This window comes from Pseudorca crassidens, chromosome 9, assembly GCF_039906515.1.
Source record: "Pseudorca crassidens isolate mPseCra1 chromosome 9, mPseCra1.hap1, whole genome shotgun sequence".
Taxonomy (NCBI): Eukaryota; Metazoa; Chordata; class Mammalia; order Artiodactyla; family Delphinidae; genus Pseudorca; species Pseudorca crassidens.
In genome coordinates, this window is record NC_090304.1 from 97,934,192 (window position 1) to 97,953,515 (window position 19,324).

General features: G+C 38.8%; 1 protein-coding gene across 2 annotated transcripts in view; it reads left to right on the forward strand.

Moving 5' to 3' along the window:
* Positions 1-12,438: 12,438 nt before the first annotated feature.
* The window catches only part of LOC137230970 (tubulin-specific chaperone cofactor E-like protein), a 162,234-nt gene continuing 155,348 nt past the window's right edge, over positions 12,439-19,324 (forward strand). The window contains exon 1 of one of the 2 annotated variants that reach the window (XM_067751355.1): positions 12,439-12,633. The gene's annotated coding sequence lies outside the window, so the exon portion shown is untranslated. The remainder of the gene's footprint in view (positions 12,634-19,324) is intronic. The other variant, XM_067751354.1, reaches the window with a different exon arrangement.

Consider the following 19,324-nt stretch of genomic DNA (forward strand, 5'->3'; position numbering starts at 1 on the left):
ATTACTCTGCTTACTGAGAGGCCCAAGTGGGACTCAAGTCCGGGTCTCGCTGATGCTCAAGCCCGTGAAGCGGGATTAGCACTAGCAAAGGCCCAGGAAACGTGAAAGTACATCAGGTGCCCGTGAAAGAGAGCAGACTGGGCAAGGGTGGGGGAAGAGGAGAGGAGCATGGCAGGGGCGGGAGTAGAGGAACAGAAGGAGAGCCAGGAAAACCAGGCTGTGCCCAGATTCTAGTCCTCAACTAGGGGTGAGTTCCAGTTATCTATTTCTGTACAACAAACTACCCGAAACTTAGTGACATAAAACAACCATTTTATCATGCTCACAGATGTGGCAGGTCAGGAATTCAGAGAAGACACAGTGGGATGACTTGTCTCTGCTCCATAATGCCTGGGGCCACAGCCAGAAATACTCAAATCCTGCGGGTGACTCAATGCTGGGGGCTGGAAACATGTGAAGCCTCGTTCACTCACATGTCTGGCAGCTGATGTAATTATCTGAGACCTTAGCAGGGCTGTTGGGATACCCTCATATGACCTCTCTATGTGCCTCCACTGGCTTCCTCACAGCCTGGTAGCTAAGTTGTCAGCACACGTGTCTCAGGAGAACATGAGAGCAGTACATGGCGTTTTACTCCACTGATTGAGGCAGTCACAAAGGCTCTCCAGGTCCAAGGAGAGAGGATGAAGACCCCGCCAGTCAATGGAAGGAGGGTCGAAGAATTTGTGGCCTATTTTAAAACTACCACAGAGTCAGTGAATCAGATCATTAAATAGGAGAGACCTTTCATTTCATGGAAAGCCAGTCTACTAGCACTGAGGTGATGCCTACTGCTATACAAATTTTACATGTAAAATGTATGGAATTATGCTACCTGCTCTTCCAAAGTTCTCCCTGAACCTTTCTTTTTCTCACTGACTTTTCTGTAGTCTACCTTACTTCCCTCATTTACAGTTTTACATGAGACGAGCCAGGTTTAAATGAGTCACATAGGAGAACCTTGAAGATTTTTAGACACAACTAGCTGTAAAATTCTAACAAATAAATAATAACATAACAAGAAAATTTTATATTGAAGAGGATTACTTTCCTAGTGCCTTAATAGTTGGCTGAATCTTTTGGATACACATCATGTACAATCTGTTTAATTGCATTCAGTGTTATTTCAAAATTGGTATAATGTTTTTAAATGACATATTCACAGAGTTCAATGGAGCCTCCAGAGGTAGGTGAGCAACTAAACCCTCCAAAACAGATGGATACATTTGAGCAATATTTAATCTTAATGGAAAGCCAGGTTTACCTATGACAAGCTCCTGGCTTGAAGGCAATGCTTACTGTGATACAACTTTGCTGAGTTAAATGTTCACAGAGAGTAGAGAACGACAGTGTAGCCAAGCAGCTGCTTTATTGTGAACCCGCATTTAAAACATGCCTCAGAACACTTGATTAAATGTTTTCTGCACCCTCTTTTGAGTCTACAAGTGGTTCTTTAGAGAGTAACTTAATAGTACAATTAGTAGTTGAATTATGTTCTAATATTATTCATTAATTCATTTATTCCACCAATTTTGTTGATGAACTACCATGGCCAACTCTTGAGCTAGTTACTGAGTGTTATCAGCAAACTATAGATGTAGAAGTATGTCAATTTTAGAGAGATTCCCCTTTTAAATGATTAATCCTTACTGGAGAAAAATGACTTGAGTTTGCATAAAATTTTATCTTTAGAAGCTAAATGAGTAAGTGCATGAAAAGCTAAGAATAATATCTGGCTCTAGCAAGAGCTCACTGCATGTTTAGCTCTGTTATCAAGCTTAAAATGCTCACTAAAATTCTCTCAAGTTCCCGTATCTATTGACACTATATTTCTTGCATAAGTCAAAGATTAGTAAAAATCCCAATATCTCTCATGAACATAGATGCAAAAACCTTCAACAAGATATCAGCAAATCATATCTGACAATATATAAAAAGAATTAAACACCACAATCAAGTGCAGTGCAAGGCTGGTTTAACGTTTAAAAATCAATTAATGTAGTTTCCATTGTATGGATGTTTCACTTCCTTGGTTAAATTTATTTCTAAGCATTTTATTAGTTTTAGTGCTATTGTGAATGGGATAGTTTTCTTTATTTCTTTTTCAGATATTTTATTGTTACTGTATAGAAACACATCTGATTTTTGTACAATTTTATATCTTGCAACATTACTGAATTTGTTGATTAGTTCTAACAGTTTTTTGGTTGAGTCTTAGGACTTTCTATATATAAGATCACATCACCTGCAAATAATGACAATTTAACTTCTTCCTTTCCAATTTTGTTGCCTTTATTTTGAGTGATTGCTCTAGCTAGGACTTCTAGTATTATGTTGAATAAGAGAATGTGCACTCTTGTCTTATTCCTGATCTCAGAGGAAAAGCTTTCAGCCTTTCACTGTTGAGTATGATGTTAGCTGTGGGTATGTCATATTATTTATTTTATTACATTTATTTATTATATTGAGGTATGTTCCTTCTATACCCAACTTATTGAGGGTTTTTATAATGCAGGATGTCATATTTTGTTAAATGCTTTTCTTTTTGCATCTATTGAGATGATCATGTGATTTTTATCTTTCATTCTATTAATGTGATGTATCACATTTATTGATTTGCATAAGTTGAACCATCCTTGAAACCCAGTGATAAATTCCACTTGATCATGGTGTATGATCCTTTTAATGTGTTGTTGAATTCAGGTTGTTAATATTTTGTTAAGAATTTTTGCATCTATATTCAGCATGGATATTGATCTATAGTTTTCTTTTCTTGTAGTATCCTTAACTGGCTTTGATATCAGGATAATTCTGTTCTTGTAAAATGAGTTTGGGAGTGTTCCCTCCTCTTCAATTTTTGGGAAGCATTTGAGAAGAATTGGCCTTAATTATTCTTTAAATGTTTGATAAAATTCAACAGTGAAACCATGTGGTCCTGGGCTTTTTGTGTTGAGAAGTTTTTGATTTCTGATTCAATTTCCTTTTTGGTCTGTTCAAATTTCCTGTTTATTCACGATTCGGTCTTGGTAGTTATATATTTCTAGAAATTTATCCACTTGGGGAGATAAATTTATCCAATTTGTTGGCACATAATTGTTCATAGTAGTCTTTTATGATCCTATATATTTCTGTGGTATCAGTTGTAATAACTCCACTTTCATTTCTGATTTTAGAAGTTTGTGTCTTCACTCATTTTTTCTTAGTCAAACCAGCTAAAGGTTTGTCAATTTTGTTTATCTTTTTAAAAAAAATCAGTTCTTAGTTTTCTGGATATTTTCTATTATTTTTCTGGTCTCTATTTCACTTATTTCTGCTCTGATCCTTGTCAGTTCCTTCCTTGTGCTAACCTTGGGGTTAGTTGTTATTCTTTTGCTAATTCCTTGAGGTATAAGGTTAGGATGCCTATTTGAGACCTTTCTATTTTCTTAATATATGAATTTATCACTACAAACTTTCCTGTAAGAACTGCTTTTGCAGCATCCTATAGGTTTTAGTATATTGTGTTTTGATTTTCATTTACTTTGAGACATTTTAAAATTTCCTTTTGATTTTTTCTTTGACCCATTAGTTAGATGTTTAGGAGTGTGTTGTTTAGTGTACACATGCTTGTAAATTTTCAGTTTTCCTCTTGTTGTTGATTTCTAGTTTCACATAACTGTGGTTAGAAAAGATACTTGGTATGATTTTGATCTTAAATTTGCTAAGACTTGTTTTGTGGCAATGAAATCTACAAGACTTGATGAAGAAAACTGAGGAAGACACACACAAAAATGTAAAAATATCCTGTGTTCATGGATCAAAAGAGTCAATATTGTTAAAATGTCCTACTACCCAAGCCATCTATAGACTCCAAATAGCCAAAGCAACACTGAAAAAGAAGAACAAAGCTGGAGACACCACAGGTCCTGATTTCAAACTATATTACAAAGCTATAATAATTACAACAATATGGTACTGGCATAAAAATAGACACACAGACCAACAGGACAGAATAAAGAGCCCAGAAACAAACCCCTGCACTTATGGCCAACTAATATTTTACAAGATAACCAAGAATATACAATGGGGAAAGGATAGTCTCTTCAACAAATGGTGTTGGGAAATCTGGATATACAGAAAAATGAAATTGGACCCCTTTCTTACACCATACACAAAAATCAACTCAAACTGGATTAAAGACTTAAACATAAGACCTGATATTGTAAAACTCCTAGAAGAAAACATAGGAAAGAGGCTCCTTGACATTGATCTTGGCAATGATTTTTTTATGTTATAGCACAAGCACAAGCAACAAAATAAAAAAATCAACAAGTGAGACTACAATTAACTAAAAAGCTTCTATACAGCAAAAGAAACAATGAACAAAATGAAAAGGCAACCTACAGACTAAGACATTTGCAAACCACATATCAAATAAGAGGTTAATATTCAAAATTTAAAATAACTCATACAAATCAATAAACAAAAATCAAACAATTTGATTTAAAAATTGGCAGAAAACTTGAACAGGCATTTTTCCCAACGGACATCTATTTTTCCAAAGAAGACATCCAAATGAACAACAGGTACCTGGAAAGATACTCAACACCACTAATCATCAGGAAAATGCAAATCAAAATCACAATGAGGTATCACCTAACATTTGTTAGAATGACTATTATCAAGAAGATAAGAGATAACAAGTGTTGGTGAGGATGTGAAGAAAAGGGAACCCTTGTGTACTGTTGGTGGGAATGTAAATTGGTTCAGCCACTAGGGAAAACAGTATGGAAATTCCTCAAAAAATTAAAAATCAAACTACCATATGATCCAGCAATCTCATTTCTGGGTATTTAGCCAAAGGAAATGAAAACAGGATATCAGAAAGATACCTGCACTCCCATGTTCATTGCAGCATTATTCACAGTAGCAAAGATATGTAAACAACCTAAGTGTCTGTCAATGGATAAATGGATACAGAAGATGTGGTGTACATATACACAATGCAATATTATTCAGCCATGAAAAAGAAGGAAGTCCTGCATTTGCAACAGCATGGATGAAACTTGAGGGTGTTATGCTAAATGAGATAAGCCAGACAGTGAAAGACAAATAATGTATGATATCACTTATATGCGGAGTTTGAAAAAGCCAAACTTGTAGTAGAAACAGAGTAAAATGTTGGTTACCAGGGGCTGGGGAGTGGGGGAATTAAGGAGATGTTATTTAAGGGTACTTAAACTTGCAACTAGAAGATGAATATGTTCTGGAGATCTAGTGCTCAGAAAAGTGATTATAGTCAACAATACTGTATTCTAAACTTTAAAGCTGCAAAGAGACTAAATCTTAACTGTCCTCACCACAAAAAAAGAAGTGATAATTATGTGAGATGATGGCGGTGTTAGCTAACGCCATGGTGGTAAACATATTGCAATATATAAATGTATCAAATTAACACTTACACAATGTTGTATGTTATTATATCTCAATTAAAAACATCAATTAATGTAATCTGTCATATCAATGGACTAAAGAAATTAGAAAATATTTTAAACTGAATGATAATGTTGCATATCAAAACTATGGCAATCAACTAAAGCTGTATGTAGAGGCAAATATGTAGTTCTAAATGCATTAGAGAAAAGAAGAAAGTTAGAAAAAGAACAGTAAATTATACCCAATAAGAGCAGAAGGAAGAAAATAATAAAGAAATAAGTAGAAAATAATAAAACAGGGAAAAGTATAACAGAGAGATTCAACAAAACCAGTAATTGATTTTCTCAGAAGACCAAAAAAACTGGTGAGATTAATCAAGGAAAAAGACATGGCACAAGTAACCATTACCTAGAATAAAAATGAGATGTCACTATAGGTCCTGTAGCTCTGACAAAGATAATAGGATATCATGAACAACTTTATGCTAATACATTTGAAAACTTAAACGGAGTGAACAAATTCCTGGAAAACTACAACTTAACTAAAATGGGTGTAAGGAAGAGTAGGAAAACTTGAATAATGCCTAACTACGAAATAAATTGAATCTGTAATTGAAAACTTTTCATATAAAAAACTCTAGGTCAAAATGGCTTTACCAGAGAACTCAAACAATCATCGAAGGAACAAATGATGCCAATATTACACAAATTTTTGCAGGGAATAGAAAAAGAGAGAATACTTTTTTTTTAATTTTTAAATTTAATTTTATTTTTTATACAGCAGGTTCTTATTAGTTATCTATTTTATACATATTAGTGTGTATATGTCAATCCCAATCTCCCAATTCATCCCACCACCACCACCACCCCCCGTCACTTTCCCCCCTTGGTGTCCATACGTTTGTTCTCTACATCTGTGTCTCTATTTCTGCCCTGCAAACTGGTTCATCTGTACCATTTTTCTAGGTTCCACATATATGCGTTAATATACGATATTTGTTTTTCTCTTTCTGACTTACTTCACTGAAAAAGAGAGAATACTTTTCAACTAATTTTATCAGACCAATAAGAAAAAGACAAACTCAGTAGAATAAAAGGACATATACTCTTCATGAAAGAGAGTATCAATTGGCCAATAAGCATAGGAAGAGATACTCAACCACCTTATCATTAAGGAAATGCAAATTAAAACGAAATAAGATACTACTACACAAGCATCAAAATGACTAAAATTAAAAAGACGCACAATACCAAGTATTGATAAAGACGTGGAACAATTGTAACTTGTACACTGCTGTCAGAAGTGTAAATTGGCACAGGCACTTTGGAAAACTGTTTGGCAGTATAATCCAAAGCTGCACTGCCCAATATAGTAGTAGTAATAGTACCACATTTGGTTACTGAACACTTAAGAAGTAGTAGTAATAGTTAGTACCACATTTTGTTATTGAACACTTAAGAGGTAGTAATAATAGTACCACATTTGGTTACTGAACACTTAAGCTGTGGATAGTACAAATTGTAATAGGGTAAAATACACACTGAATTTTGAAGATTCAATATATGAAAGAATGTAAAATACCTAATTAATAATTTTCATATTGATGACATTAAAATGACATTTTGGATATATTGGAGTAATAAAGTACATGATTAATATTCATGTTTTAAGTTTTTAATGTGGCTACTAGAAAATTTTAAATTACATATGTGACCTGACTTGCACTATATTTCTACTAGACAGTGCTAATCTAAAGCTGTGACGCATCAATTTTACTCCTGAGTATATTCCCAACAGAAGCGTGTATATATGTGCACTAAAAATTAAGTACAAGAATGTTCATAGCAGCATTATGCATAATAGTCAAAAGTCTGAAACAACCCAAACATCCTTCAATAGTGGAACAGATAAATAAATTGTGGTGGATTATAATATGAAATACTATTTAACAACAAAAATGAATAAACTTCAGCTATAGGCAACAACGTGCAAGATTCACCATGTTAAGTGAAGGAAGTCATCTCATTTGATTTCATTTATATAGTTTAAAAATGGAAAAATAAGCTACAATATTAGAAGAATAGTAGTTAACTTTGGGGAGAATGGTGGTGTAGTTACTGGGGGAAGACTTTGGGAAACTGGCCTTGTTCTATGACTTGACAGGCTGGTGGCTACATGGGTTTTTGCTTTGTGATAATTCATTGAACTGTTCATGTATGTACAGTTTTCTCTGTGTATATTATATACACAGAAATATAAAAACTAAGAGGGTTTAGTGACGTTTCCAGCAATTTGTTACAAATGATCTTAATAAATGTAAAGCCTCCTTGATAATTAAGCTTCTTATGACTGATCCATTTATGCACATAGCAGAACTAATTGTTTTTTTTTAAGACCATATTCTGCCCAGTAAGAAAATCCTGATGCTTTCTAAATAGTTCTAGGTATGAGTCTCCAGGTTAAACTAAAAATATTTCTGCCTTTTGCTTGGTCATTAAGCTTGGCATGACAGTCTATTTCCTGACAGATATGTCAATAATGTTGACCAAAATAAAATACAGAATCTCACAACTGCAGCATTTAAAGCTATAATGTAGGCTAAAAGTTTTTCGAGTAGTGATTTCTCTGGGAATCTCATGGAAACTATGGTACTTCCTCTTGAAAATATATACATGTAAAATATTATATGTATTCACCATGGTTGTTTATCCAATTCAGGTTATCAGACAGTTAAAGCTCTAAGGCAGAAAGAGATCAAGTGACATGGCTGGTTAGTGGGAAAACCAGGACTAGCATTGCAGACTCTCAATTTCGAAACCAGCCATTATTCTTTCAAGTGAAGCAGTTGTTTTTCTCTTCCCCTGTGTTCCCATTTGTGTACTGATGCTGTTCATACTGAATTCTCATATAATTCTGTCCTTATCCTTTTGCCTACTTGGGAGAGGTCTTCAGCTAAGAAGATGACTCCCTAAATCCCCTTTTAAAATAATAGACATTTAACTGTCCTATATCACTGTTATTTGGGCATATGCATTATCTTTCCAACTACATTTTAGGGACGATGCCTTATCCGTCTTTGTTTTCCCCAAACCACCTACCTAGGTGAAAGACATACATCCATTATAAAATAACCATTTGTTGAATTAGAAGAACATGCAAAAATCTGACTGAAACTTCTTGTTGAACTATAGCCCATCATTACTATATCCCATTATTATGAACTCAGATTCTGGTGTCAGACTGACCTAAATATGAATTCAGCCTCTGCCATTTACTAACTGTATGTTGCTGGGTATATCACTTAACCTGAGTCTTACTTGGCAAATCTGATGGCACCAAATGTACTTCACAAAAATCATTGTAAGGGACTTCCTGGGTGGCGCACTGGTTATGAATCTGCCTGCCAACGCAGGGGACACAGGTTCAAGCCCTGGTCCGGGAAGATCCCACATGCCACGGAGCAACTAAGCCCGTGCGCCACAACTACTGAGCTTGAGCTCTAGAGCCCGTGAGCCACAACTACTGAGCCTGTGTGCCACAACTACTGAAGCCTGCGCGCTTAGAGCTCATGCTCCACAACAAGAGAAGCCAACGCAACGAGAAGCCTGTGCACTGCAACGAAGAGTAGCCCCCGCTCGCCACAACTAGAGAGAAAGCCCATGCGCAGCAACGAAGACCCAATGCAGCCAAAAATAAATTAATTAATTTAAAAAAAATCTTTGTGAGGATTAAAGGAAATAATCTATGTGAAATATCTCGAGCATGTTTGGCACATAATAAAAACTCAGAAAGTAGCTATGATTATTGTTATAGCATACTCAGCCCTGAATTAAAGAGCTGGATGGAGGACCGTAGACTTAAAATCTTAGAATTGGACTAGTTGACTAGTTAACTAGTCCAACTGATCCAGGAATTATTTATACACCATTCTAACAGATTTCCCCTTTGCTTAACCTATCCCATTCTTTGCTTAACCTATCCCAGTAACGGTGAATTCATTAGAACCCACTAAAGCACTCCAATTCTTCAGAAGTTCTTCCTTATTATTAGCTTGAACTATATGAAATTGCTGTTTGTAGGTCAAAACAATTAAATTACCAACAATTTCTACTAAAATGACCAGAAATTTGCCTTTCTGTTACTTTCTCTCATTTTACTTCCCTATCAACTGTCTCCTTGTCTATAACGGTCCTTTAGGGATAATAGGGAATCAACTGTGAACAAGATGGATCTAGCTCCTGCCTTCATTAAGGCTTATGTGCTAGTCAAGGAGACAAGAAAATAAGCAATTATATATAATTTTCAGTCTCAAGGAGGTGGAAGAATAATGTTTCAAGCAAAGGGTTCAGCGAAGCAAATTCCCAAAGAACTTACACATGGGAGCTTGAGAGTCTAGAGCAGCACTGCCCAAGAGAACGTTCTGTGATGATGAAAATAGTCTATATTGTCAGTGTCCAATATGATAGTCCTAGTCACATATAGCTACTGAGCACCTGAAATGTGGCTAGTGTTATGTGACTCAGGAAATGCAATTTTAATTCATTTAAATTTAAATAACCACATACAGCTAGTGCCTACCAGATTGAACAGGGCGGTGTAGAATAAGAGCAGACAGGGAAGAACACGATCACACATGAGTTTTAGAAAGATAATTCTGCCTATCTTGTGGAGATAGACCAGGTATAGGTAGAGACATTGATCTTGTCTTTAGGAGTTTGCACCATAAGGGGAGAGAAGGGAATGAAAGAAAAGTAAGTCAAGGATATCTCCAAGAAACATGGAAGCACACACAGTCATCTCTCAATATCTGTGGGGGATTGTTCCAGGACCTTTGCAGACACCAAAATCCACAGATGCAGACACCAAAATCCATTTATATAAAATGGTGTAGTATTTGCAAATAACCCACACACATCCTCCAGTATACTTTAAATCATCTCTAGATTACTTAAATTACCTAATATAGTATAAGCGCTATGTAAATAGTGCCATGTAAATAGTTGCCTGTGCACAACAAATTCAAGTTTTGCTTTTTGGAACTTACTGGAATTTTCTTTTTTCTGAATATTCTATTCTCTACCTGCGATTGGTTGAACCCGTGGATATCGAACCCCAGGGTTACGGAGGGCTGACTGTATCTAATCACACCCAATCATATACATTACTCATATATGTAGTTATATACATCGTACACAGAATTTGTGAACAGTAGTGACCCACATTTCTTGCCTTTTTTCCTAGTTGCTCACAGGACATCTAACTTCCTGCATATTCCTGGGTGTCCCCAAGGGTACCTGAGCTCACAAGTAAGTCTATCAGTAAAGTATCCATGCAGCATCCGCCTCACTCTTCTTCCTCTGTGCATAGTCTGCTCAGCTCTTCTCATGATCCTTGCCACTGAGGCGACTTTAGATGTTGGTTATGCCAACAATCCTGATGCTTCCAAAGCCATCCATCCTAAGGTGCCAGAAAGATGCTCTGTTCTCTGAAGAAGGAGGAGGGAGGCCCCCACCTCAGCCCCACTGCTTGGCTCACCCTCCCCGTGATCCTCAGAACAGTTTCTTTTCTTTCTTTCTTTTTTTTTTTTTTGCGGTACGCGGGCCTCTCACTGTTGTGGCCTCTCCCGTTGCGGAGCACAGGCTCCGGACGCGCAGGCTCAGTGGCCATGGCTCACGGGCCCAGCCGCTCCGCGGCATGTGGGATCTTCCCGGACAGGGCCACGAACCTGTGTCCCCTGCATCGGCAGGCGGACTCTCAACCACTGCGCCAACAGGGAAGCCCCAGAACAGTTTCTTTAATCATCTCTTTCAGGCTTTTTTTTTTTTTTCGAATTTCCCTAAGCCCTACCAATGGGACAAATCAAAACAAAATACAATAAGAGAAGTAAGTCCCCAGGAACTGCCACTGAGTCCCTTTTAAAGAATTTTGTCTTCCCCACTCTATGAACCAATAAATACACGTGCATGCACATCACAACTCCTCACCTGCTCCCTGACACACACTACACGAAAGCACACACAACGTATGCACGTAGACCTTGTCAACTCCTAGCTCTTCAGCTAAAGTATCCTTATAAGGCTGAATTCTCTTCAGGATCAGCCAGCATCATCCCTATGTCATGTACATTCCTGCAAAAGAAATGGTCAAAGAAGTACTGAGCAATCACAGCTAAACAGTAAGACATAACATGTATGGAGCTGGAGCAATAGTATGGCATAATGTGAAATGCATGGATTTGACTTTCGTGCCAGATTGACCTGAATTCCAATCTCAGCCTGGTCATTTTTACTAATGGTCTTGGGCAGATCACTTAACCTCTATGAAGTTCAGTTTTTAATTCTATAAAATACCTACTTTGGGAAGGTGGTAAAAATTAGAAGTAGCATATGTACAGTGCCTGTTATCTGGAAGGGGCTCAATAAAGGGAAGATGCTATTACTACGAAGGTGTTGGAGCACCAAAAGCTCAGGATGCCACAGGCCCTGTGAAGAGGACACAGAATAAAGGCCAGAGTGCTACCGCATCCTTACACAAAAGCATCTTGGGACTGTATTAGATTACAGCCTAGAGCTCGCTATTGAGGACACTGAAGACAGAGACAGTAAGTGAATTGATCAGGGTCACACGGCAAACTAGTGACAGAATCAGGACAAAATCCTAAGTAAGTCTGGAAGGTTCAACTTAACGCTCCTTTTCTGTAAGACAGCACCCTCGCAGAGGCCCGGGCTCTGCTCTGACCTGCCCCTATTCCACTCTGATTTGACAATTTGTACTCATCCTTTGCACCCAGGGTGTCCCCTCATGACGGGCAAGAGAAAGAGTAGATGAGGTGTGTTTCTAGGGTCGACCAGGCCGGCACAGACATCCCCGTCGCCATGGCAACCCCAGCTCGGTCGGGGAGGACCCGCTCCTCCGGCGCCCCCTCCCATTCACGCAGCGGACGTGACACGTGCGACGGGGTCACGTGTTGTTGTTGGGCCGGGAAAGCTGCTTCCGGGTCAATGCAGGACACTGGGCTCCGGCGGCCGGAGTGGGGGACGAGGTGAAGCGGTTCCGGTCTGCAGCCGGCCGGGAGCAGGCCGGAGGCTGAGCGGCGGCCACGGCTGCGGCCGGGAGGGGGGAGGAGAGGCGCAGCCCGAGGAGCCGCCGCAGCAGCTCCCCCGCCTCCCGGGCTGAGGGGTGAGTGGAGCCCGGGCCTGCCGGCTCCGCCGGGTTCTCGAGGCCCGAGGGGCTCCCCTCCGGAGCCGGGGTGCCGTACGAGGAAACAGCGGGAAGAAGTCGGAGCGGGACGAGGCCTGCGTGGGCGAAGGGGAGGATGGGACATCTGCCCGGTCGGAGGGAAGATGGGGCCGGGCCTGGGCTGAGGCGGCGCGGGGCGGGCCTGGGCTGGGAGAGGGAGTCGGGGCCCGGGTTGGAGGAGGGCGTCTGGGGGGAGCCTGCCGAATTCCTGAGAATCCGGACTAATCACTGTGCCCCGGGGGCGTGGGAGATGAGGAGATGCCCCCTGGCTGGTAGGAGATGGAGACGACTCGGGGGCTGCTGGGGAAATAGGAAACTTGCCTCTGAACCACTGAAGCAAAAAAAAAAAAAATCAAAAAATCAAAAATAAAATAAAGGACGTTTCCCGAGGGAGGTTTGGTGGGGCAAGGAGCGGACTGGCATTCCCAGGCTCTTGGGACTCTAGGCCTGCCCCTTCCGGGGGCTGGTAGAAGGATGCGGTAGTTTAATAAGGACTTTTGGGAGAATCATTTTGCCCCCAAGACAATTAACTGACAGTGAGGCGCTTGGAGTAGGATGGGGCCTGGGAGGAGGGTGCCCCGTCCTGGGATCTGGGAAAGGGGGAGGGTAAGAATCTGTGAGGAGCTTCATTCTTCGCTGAGAATGGGGAGTACAGAGTACAAGGTCCTCTTCTAGGAAGACATACTGGGAATTGGTGAAGCGAGAAGGAGATTTAATACTGTCTTCTCTTGGGGCACAGTGTTCTAGAAGTTGTAGTTCAGGAAAGTTGGTTGGAAGACTAGAACTGTTTATAGTCAGTGGAGGAAGGAGGAGCTCTACTCTGAAGGTTGCTAAGCTACCAGAAGCTTGTAGGCACCGCCTAGGTCTGTTGTTTGGGGAAGTTAGCAGTTCTTTCAGGTCCAGATACAGGTTTAGTTGAGGCATGTCCCCATTCTTTTTATGCTGCCCTGGAGCTCTTAAATTGGTTTCCACAGTCCATCTTGAGCTAAGAGATTATGTGTAGGTTCGGAGGACTAATGAAGACATTCAGCCTTTGAGTCCTGAGGCATTTGACCTAAATCTCTAGGGTAGGAGCTTTCAAACTTTTTGCTCCATAGTTAGAAGCACATTTTACATCATGATCTAGTACATACCGACAAAAGTTTCACAAAGCAGTATTTACCCTTGTTACTTATGATGCATACTGATCATTTCTATTATATTTCATTCTTTTCCATTAAAAAATGCTGACTAAATCCACTAAATTGTTATGTGGGTCACAAGTTGCAGTTTGGCAGGCACTCTCGCCAAGGCACATTTCTTTGGCTTCAATTAGTGTCTTCATGTATGTTTCTAGAGAGCAAGGATGATTACAAGGAGATGGATGGGAGGTAGAGTGGAGCCCACCTGATGCGACGGACTGCTTCATTTGTTTACATATTTATAAGGGGTAGCAAATTGTACCATAATCTTAACCTTTGATAGCTTAATGTTGCCTGATCATTTGTGAAATTTTTGAAATAAGTGTGTGCTTTAATTTTCTCTGTCCTTTGCTGGGTCTGAGAAATATGAGAGGCCTAGTTCCATATAGTTGATTCATCCCTACAGCATCTTTAAGGTAATTTTATTTTAATCTTACAGTGTTAATACACTAATTTTGCTTTTCTGCTGTTTAAAAAATCTCAAGCTGAAACCCACACTTCCTTACTCCAATAATTAATGTATGGTATACTTTTTCTACATGATTAAAGGTGCAGGTTCATGGCTTTAGTAACTTAATCATAAACTTAAGTATAACTTTGATTCAGTTAACATCTTAATTCACCCCATAAAAATGGCATTTTCATCTGTTTATAAAATAGGTGAGGTCCTTGTATGAGTAGTATTATAATAAATGTTAATGAGTGTTGGTAAACAAAGTGAGAGGCCTTCATGTGTTGCCGTGTTTAAAGTCCTTTTAAAAGTTGTCACACAGCCTGTTGTTACAGGGCGTTGAGTGTCAAATGATGTTGCCTAACTTCAGTAGGTACATTTATAGGGTGTATTTAAGACCAGTTTAATAGTTTTAGTTTTTGTTGAGGATGTCTTTGTATTATTTGGAACATGGAATTCAAAGGCACAGCCATTAGGAAAGTATTGCCCAAATTAAAGTTTACCAGTGGGACCACATTCTTGATTAGATGCCTTATGAAAGCACTCTTATTATCTTCAAACTTTGTGTGTTATAAAATATATCTTTCTTACCTTTAACTATTGACTATGTCTTGGTTACTGATGAGAGGGGCTGTGCTGGCATGTATCAGCCGTCCTTTAAAAATTACCTTCTAATCAGGTAAATATTTGTTTTAAAATATTTCTCTTTAAAGAATGTTTTAAAAGTTTTCTTTTTGTGGTAGGTGTTTGGGACATTAAGGAAGATTCTCATTAATTTCATTTTTCTGGGAATCACGTGTACCTGTCAATAAACAGTTGTGGAGAATTTACCCTGAGTGATTGTGTGTGCTTTTTTATAGTTTTCATTTCTTCTCTTGAACCTCAGACTCTTTAAGTATTTCCACTTATAGCAGGCTCTTTTCCCTTTCTAATATTTGCTTCCAAACTGCTGTGGGTTTGGAAATTAGACGCTTACCTTTGTTAGAACTTTGCGTAGAATGAGATTATATAGCTCTGAATAATGTTCTTTCATTTATATATATGTTAAATACAATATATATATAAATACTTTTTTTTTAGTGTATCAACTATGTGACATGTATTTTGGCTGCTCAGAGACCTGTTAGCTGACATCTTAGTCGTGGGCTGTGTTTTAAATAAGTGAACTCTGTATATTTTGGGCCTAGTTGGCTGTACAGAAAAAGTTGTAAAGAGTAATACAAAACTGATAGTAATACAGTTTGGACTTAAGGGGTGAAGAAATCATTTAGCTGTGATTGTTGCCTTTGCCCTGCATGCAATTCATTGTTGAGGTACCGTTCTCCAATTTTTCTTTGCCACTACTGTGTTCTAGCTTTTACCTCTTTGGGATTGGAATGCTAACAGCCTAACTGTTCCCGTTCTCCATCTGCTTGACCTTGCATAGCTTCATCAGAGTACTCTGCCAAAGAATATTGCTGTCATTTATAATTTCCCTCTTCAAAAACCATTAGCGGTTTCCCAGTGCCAGCACTGAATAAAGCCCATAGTGTTTAGTTTGACGTTGAGGGCATTCTACAGCCTCTACTTTTTACTGACATTATTTTTGCATTCCTAAACGCAGATCCTCTGCTCCTGCCAAGCTGTCTACCCGTCGTACCTTCCTTTGTATGTAACATTATTCCTGAGAGTCTGTGGGAAGCATGTTCCCTTTCTTCATGAAATCCTACTCATCTTCATTTCATTACAGATGATCCTTCTTCCTTGAAGTCTCTCTTGCCATTTTGTTTATATTGCTTTTCCTGTATTGCTTTGTATTTACTGTTTGTGTATCTTGTTCCTGTCTCTTTTAGATTGTAAACTCATGGAGACAGAAGCTCAAATATACTCAGATCTCTAGGACATCTAGCACACGTTTTATCACAGGATAGTTCATGGTGATCAGAATGAACTATGATCAAGTGAATCAGAATTGATTGAACTAATGGTTAAAATTGCGGATCTCTGGAAGTTCTGCCCTAGACTTACTGAATCAGAATCTAGGAATCTGCCCAGGTGCTTCTAATGTACAGTAAAACTTGAGAATTGCTGACCTAGCTGTGATGCTTTAAAATACAGTAGGTACACATACAGTTTTTTTAGCAAATGATGTAAATGAACATCAGCATATTGGTTTAATTTGAGGGCTTTGGAGTCAGGCAGCCTAGATTTGAATCTTCCACTCACTAGCCATCTGACTAGCCTCTCTTTGCTTTAGTTTTCCGATGTGTAAAATGGGGTTAATAATAGTACCTTTTATAAAGGTGTTGTGAGAATTGAATGATATCACATAAAAAACAACATACTACAAGGTAAATAGTGAACTCAATAGATATTTTCTGCTTTTGTCATGATGATCATGGTAACAAGGCTCATCAAAGTAATGAAACTTGAGAACAGATTGTGTCGGTCATTGTTAAGCAAATTGCTCGTGTTTTCAAGAATTTAGGCTTAACATTTATTTTCCATTTTAGACATAACAGTTGGTGGACCTATATGGTGTTTAGGTTTAAATTCATAAAAATGTGCTTTGCCTTCTTTAGAAGGATTGTTACCAAATTAACATGTTAGATTTCCCCCCCCCCCACCCTTCATCTCCCTGAAGGATAAAGTGCAGACTTGGAAACAGAGGACCTTAGCCTCTTGCCATCTGGTCCTGCAGGCCCATCTTCATCTCCCAGCCCTTCTCCCTCACACTGCACACCAGCCACACTGCATTTCTCACTTTCACTTATTTGTGCCTTTTCCCCTTATTTTTCATCTAGGAATTCCTGTGACCTCTTTTAAGACTCAGGTTTATGTGTGGCTGACCTTCTTGAAGAGAGTCACTCCCTTGGTGTTCTCAAAGTGCTTTGTCCATACTTACGTATTACCCTTGTGTACATTGGTCTTCTTTTTGGAGGGAAAAGGACTTAGTCCTGGCCTATGGTCCCAGTACATTGTATATAATTAGTCTACCTCCGCTAGAAGCAGAAGGTGCCTGGGGGTTATTTGACTCATAAGCTCTCCCATTTTTCTGGACTTTCCTACTCAGTTTTCATAATAATAACTACAATTTATTGACCACTTGCTAGGCCAGGTGCAGCTAGATGCTTTAAACACTTTTTTTTTTTCATTTAAACTTCACAATGACTCTGTGAAATAGCTATTAATAGTTTCATTTTACAAATGAGAGAGCAGGCGTAGAGAGGTAAATAACTTGTTCAAATTTCAGTGCAGATTCATAACTGAACTCAGGTTGAATTAAGAGAGTTAAACAGATGCCACATCTCCATAACTCAGGACTCTGGCTATATGAAACTTTCACTAATCATTCGTTAATGGTCCTTAGGAATGTGATCTATTACTAGTACTGTTGAGAAAAGGCTTCAACTAAAATTCCTCTTAGATTAATGCTTTTCCAGTGATTTGCAAAGTTTCTTTCCATCTGTAATACCTCTCACTGGTTTTCGTGGTTTTCATGTCACTGTCAGAAAATACTACTTCATATTTATTCAAAGTAAAAATTCACTTTTTTGTTCAGCCGACAGATATTTGTTGCCATGCGCCTGACGCTGCTTCGTACCACACCGAACTGGACTGACAGATCCCTGCTTTTGTGGGCCTTTGGTTCTGGGTGGAGTTTATCACTAAATTAATAGATCAGGATAAGTGCTGTCAAGAATGAAAGAGGGTGAGGTGATAAGTGATTGCCAGTGGCAGTGGCGCCATTTTTAATGGGCTGGTTAGAGGCGGCTTCCCTGAGAAGGTGACATTTGTGCTTACATTTATTTGAGGCTCAAATGCTGAGATGAAGCCAGCTAAGCCGAGAGCCAGGAAAAGGGCATTCCTGTAAAAGCCTTAAGAGGGGGAATCAGCTTGGCAGGTTTGAGAAGTAGAAAGCCATGCTGGCTGAAACCTAGTGGGCTAAGAAAAGGGTGGGAGGAGGTAAGTTTAGAGAAGTAAGCACAGAACAGATAAAATGAAGCCCCGAAGGCTATGATAAAGATTTGGATTTTATTCTGAGTGTGAAGGGAAGCTTTTGGACAGTTTAAAGGACATGATTTGACTTAGATTTTGAAAAGATCACTTGGATGATCTTGGAGAATGAATTATATGGTCATGAGTGACCTGGGAGGAAGCTATTGCAACAGTCCTAGCGAGAGGTTGATGGAGGCTTAACCCAGAGTAAAGTAGAGGAAATGGCAAGAATTGGGCAGAATTGGGGTGTTTTAGAGGTTGGTTAATTACGGGGATGTGAGAGGAAGAGAAAAATGTAACTCTGGAGGTGGGGACTTGGTGGAGGAGGAAGCAGTTTTGAGGAGGGAATTAAGAATTCTGCTTTTGCCTCCTGTGTGCCTCTCTCCGATGATACACCCCCACCCTCCAAGGGTACCACAGTTCTGAATTTCGTGTTTATTCTCTGACTTTTCTTTACAGTTATCACCTATGTATGTAACGCTAAACAATACGATGATTAATCTTCTATTTTTTTGATTTTGTTTAAGTGGGCTTGTGCTGTATATATTCTTGTGATTATTTTATCCATTTAACGGTGTTTTTAAAAGTCATTCACGTTGATAAGGAAGCAGTCATAGCAAATGATCAAGTATTATGTGTTGTTGCTGTGGAAACATTTCATTTTATGAATATAATGCAATGTATCCAATTGCCTGTTCTTGCACGTAAGGGCATTTTTTTTTGGTCAGGATTTTTGTAATTTCAAACAATACCGTTGCTGTGGACATTCTTGTACTTTTCTCCTGGTGCACATTACAAGTTCCGGTAGAGTTTACACTGAGAAGGAAGATTTCTGGGTCACAGGGAATGTGCATCTTCAGCTTCTCTAGACAATGATGAATGGTTTTCCAAGGTATTTGTACTCTCACTAGCAATAGAAGAGTTCCTATTCTTCCACATTTTCTCTAGCACTTGGTATTGTCAGAATTTTTAAGTTTTGCTAATTTATATAAAATGATAGTTTGTTGAGATTTTAATTTCT